Source organism: Manacus candei, unplaced genomic scaffold, assembly GCF_025592945.1.
Source record: "Manacus candei isolate 608988 ecotype Guabito, Panama unplaced genomic scaffold, ASM2559294v1 h1tg000048l, whole genome shotgun sequence".
Lineage (NCBI taxonomy): Eukaryota > Metazoa > Chordata > Aves > Passeriformes > Pipridae > Manacus > Manacus candei.
Window position 1 is genome coordinate 8,614,835 of NW_026138096.1, and position 16,848 is coordinate 8,631,682.

Here is a 16,848-nt window from a genome sequence, read left to right on the forward strand (position 1 = left end):
TGTAGACATTTCAGATAACCTTGACCTTAGCTTGTTTCTGCTAGCAGGGATCCTCTGTAAAACAGATAATACTACTTCCCTCCCTCTCACAGGTGTTGGCTGTTTAAAAAAAAAAGACCATTAACATTTCTCAGATGCTATTAGTGGGAAGCAAATATTATGTCAGTCAGAGATCAGAGATATTGCATTCCAAAGCATGGTTTAGTACAGAAATATTATCTACTGGAAGCCAAGTCCTCTGATATTGCTAGAAGATAAGAGCTGTGTTTCCCTATATGGATATTGGTGTTCTGAATGAAAAGACATCATCTGAAAACAGTTGTGTACGTCAATAATTGGATACACATGAAAGAGAGAAGGTATTTGGTGAAAATAGGAGTTACTTGTTTCACTTGTAGGGGACCTTGGGATAAGGCAATGGAGACCTTGTTAAGAGTATTTCTCATAGGAAAAGGCTTATAAAAATGTAAAAACAGAAGCTGGTCTATTTGAGTCAGCTCATCTGTTTACTCTAGATGGGGCTTTTACTTGTAATGGAGCCAGTCATCTCAGCTATCAGCCACACCATTTACAGTCAAAGGCTAGACCAAAATAGCTCCCAGGTCCTTCTGATTTTCTATTTTTGTCAGTGATCTACTTAAATGCTGACTATATCCCACTTAGGGTACTCAGATCAGTCTAATTGGCTAAGCATCATTTGGCTGCACAGTGGCAGGGGAGTGGATCACCTCTCTATATTTAAAGTGGATGTATCTGTGATGTCCTTGTGGTGGGTGGCTGTGGGCAGGCCTGGCACAGCCAACTGCAGAGTCATGGCTGAGAGCTGGGGAAGATGCCCCACTTCAGTGAAAGGCTGGTGTCTCCCACACTCTTTGGTGCTCCAGATGCAAAGTGCTGCTTAGGACGAGTAAAGAAAGTGGATGCTCTCCCTCTGCTGCCTCCCATGCTGGGGTCATCTTGTCTGCTGAGAGGCCACCAGAGGTAGACCCAGCTTTCCTGGTGATGGGGAATGACTCAGTGATGTGGGATTGGTCTCAGCCACGCGTCAGGGAACGAGTCTCTGTTCTGAGCTCAGCTATGACCCTCTCCTGAAGGTCCAAGGAGGTGCTCCCAGTTGTCCACCATTTTTGGTTAGGTGGTGTAGGTGGCTTAATTTATCTAGTGCTCCAAACACATGTGGTGCTGAGCTGGTATTCGTGCTTGAGCAACAGCCCAGAAATCCATCCACATTTCCATACACAGGGACTGAAAGGCTAATGCACTTGCCTTTCTCTGCTACCCTGTTGACAAGTTATCATCAGCAGAGCTGTCTCCAAGTCTGTATTGCAGAAATTATTTAACCTCTGTGGCAAAAACAGATACTGAATCAGAAATATGAGCCTTCTTCCAGATTATTCTGGGGTGAAGGCTTCAGTCATGTGCCTTGTGTAGGTGCTGTAGATCATCTGCAGGTTCACACAGAGTGGTTCAGCATTAACCAGCAATTATTAGCTGATTAATTTCAGCTAAGCAGAAATGCAGAAGAGGTTGGGTTCAGCTATCAGAGTGATTCTCTGCACACTTGCCTGTGTAATGCCAAAGAGTCTCACCTTCTGATTTTCAAACCTTAAATACTATGCAGGAAGAGACTTTTTTAAATCCTCCCAGAGACTCCCTCCTTGTTGTTTATGAGGCTAGGCAGACTCTAAAGAAAAGTTATGAAAAAGGAAATTTCCTTTTTCTTTTTAAATGTAACCAGCTAAACCAGATGAGTCCTGGGATGAAGTATTTCATGGGGAAAGGATTGGGCCAGATGTGTGTTTGGGAGTTCTTGGGCACATCAGGGGGATTATGCTCAGGGGTATTGGGTGCTCACAGCATTGGCTTGGTTTATGAGCATGTGCAGACTGTACAGTTACTTAATAAAAACCAAATCCCAGCATCACAGAACCAGACACAAGAAAGTCCTGGTAGTTTGGCCACAGGTCCTACAGGTCGTAACTGACCACAGCAAATGGTCAGTTTACCGACAAATTCTTTAATGTTGTTCTGTATTACTTTAATTAATTGAACACTGGGAAACCCAAGTCATAGCCCAGGTCTTTCTGGATTTGTAATTGCAAAAACTGCTTTGGCAGGGTCACATGTAGCTAGAATTGGTTGTTGTTGGTACCTTCCTCTCCCTCTCCTTCTCCTCTGCTCCCCTCCTTTTTTTTTTTCTTTTCATTCCTTTTTCTTTTCATTCCTCTTTCCTTTCTATCCCAGTGAGATAGGTTTTGTAAATTATTATTTCCTTGTAGAAATTTTTGAAGAAAAAAAACCTGTCTTGGGTTTCATTCAGAAGTGCTGTGATCAGGACAATATTTTGGCTTTGCCAAATGGCAAAATTTTGGATTCCGGTGTGGAATATAGGTGTGTTTTGCCTCTTCTTTCTGCTGAGGACATGCCCTGTGTTTTTGGTAACGGTGTTCTGTTTTGGGCTTTTCTGGTGCCCTATTAGCAATACACCACACAGTGTTTTAACTAGGAGTTTTAGTTACAGGCAGTATTAAAACATATTGTTTCTGAAAAGCTCTGCTTCTAATACATGACAAAAGAAATATATTAAATGGATGATAACCCCCAACCCAGGCAGTATGCAAACTAAATACCAGGTGCTTACTTTGCAGCAGTAACTTTCCTGCTGTTATCCTACACGCCATTCCAATGGCATTAGTGCAGGATGGAAGAGGAATGGAGATTTCAGTTTTATTTGATTTTATGATATGGGAAAAACTTGTGTGGCATCACTGGTTTGAATTTAATAGCACGGGCTCAATTGATGGGGTGTTGCACTGCTCTTCACTGACCTGTCGTGCAGCCGAGGACACAGGAGCTCTGAGCAGATATTTCCTCTGTTTCTCAGTGAAAGGAAAAGCATTTGCCAGGGTGAACTGCACTCAGAAGAAACAGTATTCATTTGTGAAGACAGCCTGTCTTTGGGAACAGCTTTGATTCGAATGTCACCCTTACTTCTAGTGGAGAAGGTACCCCCCATGGTTGCCACCAAGAGCTGGACAACACACAGGTCCTTAACACTTCCTGGAGACTGTGGGTGGTGCAGTTACCAGAAAATTTGTTGCATTTTTCTGTCCTTTCCCATGCAGTGGTGGTTGGGTGCCCTTGGCACCCCAGCTGCCCTGGAGGTCATGGGATGTTCTGGAGGGATGGGTGGTCGCCAGGTGAACGGGCTGAAAATAAATAAATAAGTGCCTGGAGGGTATATCAGATTCAGGTCGCCTCGTGTGCGACAGGGAAGAGCATGGCTTGCAGAATGGACGGGAACAGATTTTGGTTAAATTTAGCAGCAGTGTTGTGGTTGCAAAAGGCTGATGAGAACTTGGCACTAAACTCCTCACCTCGTACTGCTCCCCCCAGTAAGGTTGTCAGCCTCCAAACACAGCATTGCCTGGGCAAACACCCTTTAAATAACCTCTTCCCTCCTGTGATCTGTTTTACTGAGCCGTTCTGGTTTCTTAGCATCTGCAATAGCCTTTGTGTGTCAGTATTTTAGCACATGGAGGGGTCTGAGTTCCACACCAGAAGCAGGGGGACCATGAACTGCTGTGAACCTCCCTGCCAGGCAACCATCACCTGCATTTGTGGGTATGTGCCGTAGCTCCTCTCCCACCCCATGGTCCAGGTAGGAGATGCATCTGGTCAGGCTGATCTGCCATCTCTTGAAGCCTGTAGTTCCAGTGAGGCCACTCTGCAATGCACAGGAACTGATCCCACATTCCTCTTCTCCTTGCTGTCTCCCAACACTCTCACTGCACAGGGCAGGTAGGATCTGGGCTTGTTGTTGACAGCTGTTTATCTTCTCAGCACCACTGCCCATGTCAAGACCCTCTGTTTGTCTTCTGGGTCGTGATGCCTCCAAGCAGCTCTAGTGCAACCTTAGGTCAGGGAAAGCTGGCACGAGATTTTGGTGTCTGGAAATTCCAGGTCCCCCATGACTACGTGCTTTGTGTAGGTCTGTGAACTTTCTTAACTCAGAGCAAGTAAGGGAGGTTCACTAGAAACTGTGCTGCCTTCAGCTTGCTGTCTGTAGGGAAACTGTTGATTCCCCCAAACCGGTATTTTGCCAGTGAGTTACAGGGGAAATATTACCTTCCCCAAAACTAGGAGAATGCCATCCTCATCTACAGGTCCTGATAGGTAGCTGGGAAGCCAGCAAAGAGAAAAACCTTATTGCCTATCCATCCTTCCCACTCAAAGGAAATAGTCCTCTTAGTTTTCTTCCGCTGGTACATCATAAACACCAGTAATGTATTTTCTTTCTAGTTACATCCTGAGCCTCTGACTTTCACAAGGAAAATGCCAGTGCTATCCCCGTCATCACCTTCTGGTGCTGCAAACCTGCTGAACTTGGCTGTTGTCCTCATTGCTGGGATGGGGACAGGGTTATCTCTTTTGTGTAGTCCTACACAAACCCCATGTTGGCTCCAGTGGAAACAAGCAATGGATTTCACTGGAGAGGAGTGCTGCAGACTGGCTCTTTTTCATGCTTCTACGTTTGCTTTATTTCAGGTGACAGAGTTAATGACCCCTCAAATGAGTATTTACAGCTGCCTTTTTTTCAGCTTAATTGGAAAAATAAAAGTCTTTTCAAAAAGTTGTGTGCCCCTGTTTCGTGAAGCAACAACCTGTTTTTAACCCCCTGTCCTTCCATATTACATCCACCAGACTCAGTGATTGTTTTCCGCCCCTGGGATTCAATTGTAGAATGTGTTGAACACCCTGAAGAGAGAACCCTCACTTGGTGTCCTCCGTGCTGCTCAGCTCAGGTCAGCAGAGTTTGTAAGAGAAATGGACCTTGAAATGGACCTTGAATGCCCTTAGTGCTGCAGGTATCTTTAGACCTTCTTCCAGGAACGGAAGGAGAAAGCTTCGTCTCTCCTCTCTGTGCCAAGATGAAACCAAAATGCTGCACCAAAAAATTCAGAAGAGCTTCTGGTTTGTAGTTTTTGGAAGCCTAACGCTGAAAATGGGAAGGTTCAGGACAGTGTTTTTGTGCACACTGCAATGGCTGGGAACTGTGTCCCCACTGAAGCAGTAGGACTGAACACCAGCAAACTGCATATTGTAGGGTTTGAGGGTAGCTGAGGATGTTACTACACTCCCATTCTGAAGTCCCTTTTTCCTGTCTTCCTCCCTACACGAGAGACTAGACTTCTAGGGAGAAGACCTCTGTCAAAGCACACTCACTGACAAATGAAAGCACTGAGATTACAAGGAAATTTCTGGTCGTGGGAACCTTTAGACAAAGATACACGAGCCTCCCCCTCCTGCCCTGGCAGTGACCCCAGCTCCAATCACAGTCCTGCAGCGTGCAACCACTACTGGGGCAGCTCGTGACTCCTCTTGGCCATGGACCTCAGAGCCCATACAGGTGAAATGTGAGACGTAACTTTGCCTTGTGTGGCCCTAATGAACATAAGGTGGGCAAAGCTGCTGGAACATCCTCATGCCATGATCTTCGAGGAGCAACATCGCAGTGCAGTGCCTTGTCATGGTGGGGCATGGCACTGAGAGCTGCTGGCCACCAGGAGGGAGACAAAGGGAAGGTGACCATCTTTCCGACATGGAGCACGTAGCAGCTGCCTGTGATGCTGCCTTGCAAAAGTGGTGGGGTATGTGCCTAGAGAGAAAAAGAAAATATTGAAAATAATAGCATAATTTGCTGTCTGGCAGGCTAAAACTCCAGCAGAAGCTGTGATTATAGTTGTCACTATCTGTTAACCTTCAAAACAGGTGTTGTGCGTTTGCAGCGCCAAAGTGGTGCTCAGGCTGCAATCTGTGTGTGATAGGAACATGGGCTGGAGGAAGGGCTGGGGGGGGTTGCCAAGTGGGCACAGGCACAGGAAAGGGCAGGCAGTGCCTGTGACGCAAATGGACTTGGCTGGCTCTGGAAGGGGGAGCATCTCCCGGTGGTGCTGGGGCTGAGAGGGACACGTCCTCAGCTGGTGGCAGACAGTGCTCCAGTGAGGACCCAGGGGAAGGGACTCCTCTTTTGTAGGCTGATTTAACAGTTGAAGGGTTTGGGCCAGGTTTATTAGAGTTCTCAGATTGCTGAATTCTGGAGTAATAGCTGGAGGAACCTTGACTTCTGCCACAATCCCAAATTTTTAATCGGTTTTAGAACTAGGACTGTAATGCTTTGATGCACCCTTGGTCCAGTGTTTGGCCCAGTGTCTTTCTTTAACATGCTTGGGGTCTGTTTCCTTCCTATTAGAGCCATAAAAGCTGCTAAAATTAATAATTCTTTTTTTTTCTTTCAGAAAAAAATTAAAATTAAATATTTCAGTGAAACAAACAAACAAACAAAAGTACTTTCTTTTTTTTTCTTCCAGGAAGTATTTACATTATTAAACATTGTGATGACAAGTGTCTTGGGATCTTGCAAGGCTGTATTGCTAAGTAAGGCAACAAGCAGTGTAACTGCTGGTGTGTTTTGAAGGTGAGTGAACGATGTTAAAATGGAAAGATTAGGTAGGGCTCTGTAGAATACCTAAAGAATCTGAAATGCAAGACTTTGAAGAGAAATGTCAGAGATGAAGATCAGAAGATTGTGAGGTGTTAATGACTGGCAATTGGCATTGCTTGCAAAGCAAAAATACCACTTAAAAATCTCCTTATCTCGTCTAACTTAATGTAATTAGCTCTAAAATCCAAACTTGAAGAGGGATGAAAATGTGTTTATACCACATGTATGAACAAGATAATCTTGTGTCTGAGTTCCACCATGAGACTCCTTTAAATGCAATCCATGTTGGGCTATCTGATTGCTTTTTAAAATTAGATACACCTGTGTCATGCCCTTGTCCCAAATAAGGACAACTCAGAAACATCTCAAGTGGATGTGCGTGACAGTCATCGAGCAGACAGACCTGATTGTTGACATACTAACAGGTTTTCTCTAACTGTTGATGAAACTCCAGAGTTAGTATTTTTTTTGTCCTGCTACTGTTTATTAAACAGACGTTGGTTTGGGTGTGAAGTCGGCAGGTGTGGAAAATCTGTTTTTATCATCAGAGGTGGTGCTGCAGGGTATTGTCTCAGTTTGGGGTCTTTTTTTTTTTTTTAATATTGTGTTTTGGAACATTGCGAATTATAATGCGATAAGTGAGCACCTATAAACAGTCCCTTGGCAGCATATCTTGGTGATCAGAGATGTGATGCAAATGTGCCTTCTCACCTCAGGCGTTCTCAGATCGTGCACCTCCCACCCTGTTCCTGCAGGTGGGGGAGTTCACACCGAAGGTTATGGCTCAGAGTGACCCGAGCAAAACTACTTGCCATTTCCTAAGCTCTCTGCTGCAAGACAAAGGTGGCTCCAGTTTGTCTGCCTGGGGAGGACAGTCTCGGTACAAGGGATGTGCAACCCCTGCAAGCCTGGCTAGAATGCAGTGTTATTTCCCAGCTGGAACTGGGAGGGCACACACAGCGTTTGAGAGAACGCTGTCTTTTTCTTTCCTTCAAAAGAGCCAACAGGCACAGCTAGAAATAAGGAAGAATAAATCCTCAAAGAAAACTAAAGACAGAGATATATCAATGCAAACAGGCCTTTGGTTTTACTTATTCTTACTTATTTTTGCGCTTGCAAAAATCTGGGGGTGGCAGCGCTCGTCAGACATCAGGCTTTGGGATGACAGAGCTGTGAAAAAGAGAGGTTTCCATAAACCTGAGGAGGAATGGGGTCTTTGAGAGAACACTTGCTTTAAAGCAATGAGCAATGCCTTCTGTATGGTGCTGGGGAGAAATTTTATTACAGAGAAACACAGATTGAAGTGTTTTCTTGGAAAAGAGAGCTCTGTTTCCCTGTTGCAAAGCATTGGATCCATTTCTCTGAAAAGTTAGATGTTAAAGGGACTTGTGTGGAATTTAACCTGCTGATCAAAGTGGGTGTCTTCTTCAGGCAAACAGCTCTCCAGATCTCACAGGCTGCGTTGATTTTGTTCCCACTGATCGCAGTGGGAACTGGGACACTTTTCTATGCTCCCATGTCCTAATCTGGGATTTTAATCCCACCCCTCAAGTTACAGACAGTTTTAAAGCAGGTGTGATGGTTCAGAGATTGAAAGTGAGTTTTGTCTCCATATGGCAAAAGGGCTGTCGGAAAATGCAGAAATAACTGCAAAAAGCAATTGGCAACATGAACCCCAGTCATTCCCTGAACTCGGTAACCTGCCATTGCACGCTCCATCTGGGAGTGGTGATTATTTCAGAAAGTTCAGGACCGAAAGGGAATTCATCTTTTCACCTCAAGGAACTGATGTGCCTTATTTCATCAAAAAAATGACAGATATGAAGAAAAAAAAAATCGTTTCAGTTATTTATGGAGACCCTGCTTCATGCCTATTCCTGACTTGGATAGAAATCAGATGAAATTGACTGTCTCTCTTCCAATTCTTTCACAAAATCTTTATTTCCCTTTATTGGAGGCTAATTACTGAACCCTATGTGAAAATAGAGGGGAGAAGAGTATTTTGTGTCAGCTATGGGTGTCTGCAACTGTTCTGGATTCTACTTTAAAGCCTTATACCATGGTTAAAATACAATATTAACAAAAAGCGATTACTTCATCACCACAACTAACTAAAAAAATTATAGGTTAGGGCTGGTAATTTTAAATTAAAAATCAGATCAAATTGTACCAGCCCTAATTAGGACCTCCTTCATCCTTTTAAGTTTGATAACAAGAATTTTTCAAAGAACATAAATCTGAATTATGTGTCACATTTCTCTAACCCCCAAATATTTCTTACTTGGGAAATAAGGGGAATATTTTTCATCTTTTCTGAATATGAGAACAAGTGAAACCAACAGGTCCTATCTGTCTCTGTCTTTGGCAGTGATTATATTAGCAACTTTTAGAAGCTCTGTTTTTAATAAATTCTTGCAAAATATTATTTAGAGTACCTCCTTGAATTCTTTAGTAGTTAAGTCTTGTATAAAATTCTCTGTTATTACTACCCTTAGAAAGTGTCAGGCTACCAGATTTATACTTATTTGATCATTTCCTTTACCATGTCCAAACATTGCAACAGTATTTGCTTTCTCCCAAGTTTCTGCCACTTCTGAGCCTAAGTTACTAAAAGCAGCATGCAGGGGAACTTCCTAACCTGCACTTTTATTGATCTTGGTGCCACGTATCTGGTTGTTAAAAAGTTACTTGAGTAGTGACTGTTTTACTTCCCTTTCAATTACGGTTGGAGCGGAAAATATTCATTCTTTCCTTATGATATGAACCCGTCTGGTTTACTCCTGGTCAGGGAACGGATGTATTTGTTAATGCCTTCTGATTTTCTGCATTATTACTGACTACTCTGCTGCTCTTACTCTTCATGGGCTTGTAGTATTGGTAAGGTTACTCTTGGTCCCAAGGGACTCAAACATCTGCTCCTTACTATCTTTTTCTTTCCCCTTATGTATTTCCTTGCATCCCTTTGTTTTCTTATTAATTTTGTATAGCTCCAGGATGTATTTTCAGTGTTTACAACATCTGTATTTTAAACATCCATCCATTATTATTCCTTATTTTGCCTAGTTTTCTATCCTAGATTTTTTGAACTGTGCTTCCTTACTTACAGTTTTACTTTGGTTTTGTCATTTGTTTCTTTTTACATCTAGCTAAATAATTTTAAACTACTCATTACAGGCATCACATTTAGTCTTCAGTCCTTCCTTACAACTGGCTGGTACTTGCTTCAACTTTGTGAAACTGGCTGCCTTGAAATACCACGTGTTTTTAACTGACTCAGACAGGGATCAAACATAATCACTTCCACCTTAGTAACCGTTAACTTTTGCTTCTTGGTTGGAAAGATGTCATCCATGATTTGTAGAAATTCCAGAGGAGTTAGTACTGCTAGCAGGAGATTTTGATATATATCATCCAGAGTCAATTTTCCCATGACAATCCTGCACCCATGGTGGATAAATGTCTTTGGAGCCGCCCCACCTAATTTTGAGGGTGGTTTAACATTGGGGCAGGCAGCCATTATAACCTCATTTTGTACTTTACCCATCTGGACATGATCAACAAGCAGTGGAAAGCATTTGCTCCTGAGACATCAGTGCCACAGAATAAATTTGCACACCTGATGCTCCTCTGAAAGGTTATGGTCACTGCCTCCACCTCACTCACAAAAGTAGATATTTTCCCTGGGTTTCATTAGCGTGAATCAAAAATAACAATTTGACAATGAATTTTGAGAACTGTTTCACAAATGTTGATGAGCATTTTAAATTGTTCTTTCTAGGTTATACTTTTGAACCTAAAACCTGTCTTTCCCTACCCTCAAAATATAATTTTGCTCTCTCACCAACTTTAGTTATAATGCCTGTAAAGTGCTTTATCTTTTAATTTCAGTTTTCTTTTAAAAGTTGTGAATGAGGGAAATACAAGTTCATTGCTTTCAAAAGGCTATTTTCTGAACTATACTCTTAGAGACTTCAAAGAAAACACATGGTAAAGAGGGAAGTCATGACAAGACCTTCAGAGGCTCAGTTCCAGTTGGTGTGACAATTGTGCTCATCAGCAAAGGCAAGAAGAAACTCTGTGTAATCAGAAAAAACATATTAAGAAATTCAAGCAATCCAGAACAGGAGACATCCCTTTGCATTCTGCTTTTAGTGATTTGTAATCTCAGGCTTTCACCATCTTTTTGGGCTCAGCAGACCTCACAAGGAAGAATTCACAGCCTTTCAGTGTCAATTTTCAGCATTCAAGACTGCTGGTCCAAAAGGGGACACACAGGAGAGGGGTGACATCCTTGGGACCAGGAGGCCCCATGGAGACACTGCTGTCCTCAAGGTGGTATCCCTCAAGCCCCATTCCCAGAGGCTAAATGTGACTGAAAGACAAATATTGACCTTTGACAGAGTTTGGAGAAATTCATGTGGGTATTTCCAAGAGTTTATGAATTAACCAGAAATGGAGATAAGTCCTAGGCTATCTATTTCATCAGCTAAGAAACTGTTGACTGAAGCCTAGCACGAGCCAAGTACCTACATGCACGGTGTTTCAAAGAATTAATCATATCTTCAGATGTGGAGCCTGCTAGTTGGTTTAATTACTGTCCTTTTTTTTTCTTTTTTTCTTTCAGTAACTAAATGGATCCAATGACAATTCATTTTTTAATAGATGAAAGAGAAGCAGGCTTCAAAACAGACAATGAATTTCTTCTAACTCGTCTGGAGACTGAAGAGCCATAATTCTGATTGATCAGATATGGTCTGCTTCAGAGAGGCACCAGATGTGATCCAGATTTTAAATAGATGCTGCTACTGTCAAAATGCATTCGCTCCCTCCTGGTATAACAAAGTGAAGTCCATCTGTCTGGAGTTGTGTACTTTTTTTAGTGGTAATAACAGTTAACATCAACAATAAGCTTTGTCTCATTAGTATCACATAATCCCTACTACCAAGTCCCCAGTTTCTGGTCCCCATATTATCTGCCATGGAAAAAATAAAGACCACAGCAGGAGCTAAGAAGGTCAGTGCATTCTCAGGGTAATCAGCTGTAGTAAATTCAATTCTGACAAGACAAGGCTTGCAAATGTCTGGGGAATTAAGGGATCATCTATAATTTCATATGTTGAGTGGGAAAGTGTCCTTCCAAACATTTATTAATTACAGATGAGGCTGTGTATGGTGATCATCCTTGGAGAGATTTCTTCTGAAGCAGAGCAAGAAAAATAGATTTAACTGTTTGCTGCTACTTCTAAAGAAAAACTACTGATCTTTGCACTCGGCCTTACAATAGTTTCAGTCAGTATTCTTTCTCTCCTGGTGTTTATTGCTCTGTCTTAGCAACAAATGCCTGTCACCTTTTATGAAACTTTTTGCATAAAGGTTTCCCACTGTAATCAATGGAGAAACTTGCCTTGGCTTTAGTCTGGCTTAGTGCCATCTCTCCAGGGTTTGCAGTGCTTAAGAAGTAACGAGTAAAGAACAACAGACAAAAGACTTTCACATTTAGAACTGAACTTTTTACTTGAAGATCTTGGAGCATTTTATGAAAATGAGTCCCCTTTGAGGTTTGTGTTGTCCTTTCTGTTTTATAGATGAGGAAATTAAAGCATAGCAAGGTCAAAAGCTAATGCTTTCCAACTTGGGCAACTGAAGGTAAGCACTTATATCCACACCTTTCTTCCCTGAAAGGAAGTCCTCAACACTTTCACACTCTTTTTTGCATCTGTTTTTTGGAAGTGTGGGATATATCTTACCCAAGAGATCACCAAAAGTCACCAGAGTTGCTGACAAAGCCATTAAATTGTCTTTACAGTAAGAGATTCAAAGTGTGTAGCTTATTTATTTCCCTTAGTGAAACCAAGACTGAGGAGGAGAAATGAACACAAAATCCACTGGGAACTAAATATCCAGGGAGCGAAAGAGCTACTTAAGTAAAAGAATAAACCTGCAGTTAAAATGGATTGATCTCAATTAAACACAAATAAGCATGGATTGGAAATTAGGATGAGGTTTGCAATGATCAGAGGAGTGAGATCTGGGGACAAATGGGGAGCTTGGGGACAAATAATGTTATTTAGGTTGAGATGGACTTGGATTAGAAATGAGGAGGGATGGAGGGATGCTGTATCAGCACTTCCAAGGGACTGGAGTTGGTAGTCCAGCATGTCCTTCACCATGTTGTGTTCACAGTATTACAAACCAGTTTCTTAACCCCCGGACACACGTAAACTCTGGGACAAACTGATCTTCCTCCTTTCAGGGGCCCCTGGGTGTTTCTTCTTTAGGGTTTAGGTTATTTGGGTAAGGAGATGCTGTTGCTGCCACAAGAGGAAAATGAATACCTGGTGATATCAAATATCCCTGCAGTGCCTCGTATGCCAGATTGCAGCTATTGTATGGAGAATTTTCAGTTCCTTTTTGTGCCTGGCGGCTGATTGAAAGTTCATCTTATTTATGGCAGAAAACAGCAGTGTACTTTTGAGCCTGAGGAAGCTGGGAAAGTGCAGTGGGTGTCAATCAATTAAGCTATTCAACTTATTTATGAAACAGGACAAAACAATGTCTAGGATATGAATTCCCATCTCAATGGGATCCCCCCTGATATAAAATGTCAGAGCTGAAAAAGGGTCAGCTCATGACCCTTGAATATTCTTTTAAACTATTTGCAAATCAATACCTCTTTTCTGGGTTTGTTCAGGGACCATCATTCCCTTTTATTATAAGTCACAGGGCATAGACTGCTTATCAGGGAGTATGGAGACAGATCACTGCACTAAAGCAGCAGCTGGCTTTGGGGACTGGGCCTACCTCCCATTTCTTGGGGGGGCTCACTTCACTCTACTCTGATGGTGCAAAGGGTTTTAAAGTGAGTATAATTATTGGTTTTGCTAACTCCTGGGCTCCTTAATATCTGCTGAAAGAGCAAAAAAGTTCTTTACCATGCATGCAGTTGGGATTGCCTCCCTCTCACTAGTGCCTATATCGGCCATGAACATCATGTCTCATTTTCTCTTTCATGTTCTTTGTGTCAGGAGGTCCTCCCATGTCCCTGTGTACCTGGGTTTTGGATTTGCAGTCCCTGGTTGTTTCCCTCTCTCTCTTAACAGTTCTGCTAGAAATAACCTGTTTGGTACAGGTAGGGCTTGAATGGACAGATGGCCTGATCCTCAGCTGAGCATCTGGCCTATTAAGCTGTCTAAAAAGGCATCATCTTTACAAATCCCAGTCTTAATCTCATTGCCCACTGTGTGACCCGTGGGGGTTGCAGATCAGTGCCAAAGAGGGGAAGAGGAGGAGAAGGAGGGCAGCTGGAGGATCCATGGATTCAGGGGGAGGGAGGTGCCTGCAGGGCAATTTGGCTGAGTTGTGTTCTGGGGATGTGACCATTTCTCCTGCTGAGGAGCTGGAGAAGGAGCTCTCCTGCAAGGAGAACGTACCCAAAATAAATCCCTGAAACAGTTGGTCCAGGCCCTTGGATAGGTTTGCCTGGAGACCTCCCTTTGCATCTTCTTGTGGCATCTTCTTTCTCCATGCAAAAACATGGCATCATCCTAATGCCTTTGAGCAGCACTTGGGCAAGCTCAAATCCAGAGAGGTGAACTGAGGATAAAACAACAGAAGAAATGCCCAGTTGCCTACTGAGGTTTATCAATAAGGAAAGATCTTTTCGCCAAAGGGAGATGAGGAAGACCACAGTTTGCAAGGAAGTGAGTTGTTCATGTCAGTGATCCCATCTTCTGACAGCATGCCATTCCTCATGGGAAATTAATGTATTTCTTGTCTAGAAGGCCAACAGTGGGGTGTATCCATAAAACCCCTGTGAAAAAGGGACTCTTCCTCTCATTTTGCCTGTTACAGAACAAACCTTGAGGCAGATGTTTGATACTGTTAATGGCATGTGAAAAAGTGAAGGATTTTCAAAAAAGTTGTACCTGCATACTACTGAGTGACCTGAAATTGGCATTGAATTTGTTTTTGATTCCTACAACTGTGGACTGGTTTTGAGGCAGATCAGGTCCAAATATAAAATTATTTAGAGCAGTCTTGGATCAGATTCTTTTAGAACTAAAGATATTGACTATTTGAGTTCCCTGAGATTTTTCCTTGCAAAATCCAGACTAATTCCATAAAAAATGAATAAGCACAGCTGCATTTAGTGATTTATGGTAACTAAGTATAGAGATGGTCCTCTTCTGTTCTTCAAATCTATTTTAATGTATTTTTAAAATTTCAAGGTAGTGACCTTTTTTTCTTCAGCCCACTTCAATACCTGGAAAAGTGAGTAATTCTGATATTTTGAGTTTGTGCTGATGGAAAAAAAGTTTCAGTGTAAGTTTCCCCTGTGTCTGTAAAAGAAAACTTGGACGCTACTTCATTTGCAAGTTTGTTTGCACTCAGTAATTCTGTTGCAGCCCTGTAATGATGTCTGGTAGGAAACATGAAACAAAAGCCCCCAAAGAGCATCTCGTTGTTTGGGGTTTTTTTAATTTTTATTTTAATTAGTGAATCTTGGAGAAATTGCTGTTCACTTGGATCTAAGATGTGCGATGAAATCCTGCATCTACCCAAAAGGATGAAAAGGAAAATGAACCCCTGGCCATGATCTGGGCTATAACACAGGCTTTCTCTATTTATTGTAGAGAGCCACTCTTCAACTTTAAGCCAATTCTTCCACATTCCTTTATTTCAGTTTTCCATCTAGCAAAGTTATTTAGAGACATTCTTAACTTTAAATGCATATAGAGTTCTGTAAAACAGCATTCAAAAGGACTATTCACAGATACAGCTTAACTCTGATATGTGTAGGAAGGTGCTACAAACATATTTCCCCAAAATAATCAATCAAAATTGTTCAGGATCAAAATAAAAAGCAAGAAGCTCATTAGCTATCAGTTCACAATTAAGGTAAAGAAAGGAAGTCCAAAAGTAAGAACAAAACATCCAGTTCTAATTATAGGCATGAAAGCCACAAATTTAATATGACATTCACTGAAAAACTTTCAAGATTTGTCTGTCATTGAAAAGTGAAATAAAATTGGGTGAAAACATCTCAAAGACTGGAATATGAATATAAAAAAGGAAATTTCCAGTCAGCCCAAGGTTTGTTATTAATAGACACTTGCCACAAAATACTTCTTAGAAATAGATTAGGAGTTGAAAGTTCACCATGATGTAGCTATGAAAAAAAAAAAAAAAGAAAGAAAAAGCTGATAAATCGCAGTTGCTTCCATCTAAATAAAGAGTAACTAACCAAGGAACCATCTGTCGGTGTATGATTACCAACTTTCTTTTTGTCTTTCAAAGCAGCCTGAGAAATCAAGGGCACTGGGAGTAGAGGGGAGAGCACACACACGCTGCAGGCTTGCCAGCAGCCAGCCCCAGAGGGCCCGGTCTGATCCTTGCCTTTTTCTCTTGGTGCACTAATTTCACACTGCTGGTTTTCATCTGGCGTGCCTGTATATTTCAAATACATGCTGAACACTAACAAGGCTTTTCTACAGTAAATGTGCCTAATTTTGGTATAGTTGAGAGCTGAAAAGTAAAACTTTTCTAAGAGAAGAAAACCCCAAAGTCCTCTCAGTTTGTGAAACCAACAGAATAATATTAATTCATTTTTTTCCCCCGGTTATTGAATAGTAAAAAGCCTCATATACTCTGAGAAAGCATGTTATTAATGGTTTTCTTAAGGCTGAATGCCCTACTAGCAGTAAGAAAGACAAAGCAGTAAGATCTAAGGCCTTTTAGTCTCTAGAAAACTGCATAGGTTTTTTTATGCTGGAAAAATGAGGGATTTATTCCTTTTTTGGTCACATGAGTTCAGGGTCAATGTACAATTTCTCTTTTTGTTTCTATTCCAATGACCACCTATTTTGGGGTGTTTTATTCCCCCAAACCCCATCTGACTCCAATCAAAGTCACCGCATCTGGTTCTTTGTTGCCGAAGGGGCTTTGCAGTGTCTGCAGCCACGTACCCACAGCTCGCACAAAACCCAGCACCCACAAACTGCCCTTCCTTTGTGGAGGAAGAGTGATGGACACCAGATTTGCCAGTGAAAGACTCTCCCATCCTGACCAAAATTATATGTTTTATGTAATATTTTCACAAATCCCCCGCCCCTGCCTGTGACTCCATCCCTTACCCTCCCTCAACTCCACCAACCATTCTCACGCCCCAAGTACCCTTGCCTCAGGCTCCCCTCTCAGCTTCTTTCACTGCTGCATTTCCTCTTGTCCCCAGACTTTAATCCATGCTTCCCACCTCTGACCCAGTGGCTGGGAGCAGGTGGAAAGGCAGGTGACAGTATAAATATTTATGTCAACAAGTCTGCACTTGTTTCCTGGTGGAGTTG

The 16,848-nt window shown here is 42.1% G+C and overlaps 1 long non-coding RNA gene across 1 annotated transcript; it reads left to right on the forward strand.

Moving 5' to 3' along the window:
• Positions 1 to 5,365: 5,365 nt before the first annotated feature.
• LOC127476139 (uncharacterized) lies at positions 5,366 to 13,466 on the forward strand. The gene is made up of 3 exons (XR_007906474.1): positions 5,366 to 5,651; positions 6,372 to 6,478; positions 11,130 to 13,466. It is a non-coding gene; the product is annotated as an uncharacterized LOC127476139 (long non-coding RNA).
• Positions 13,467 to 16,848: the final 3,382 nt, after the last annotated feature.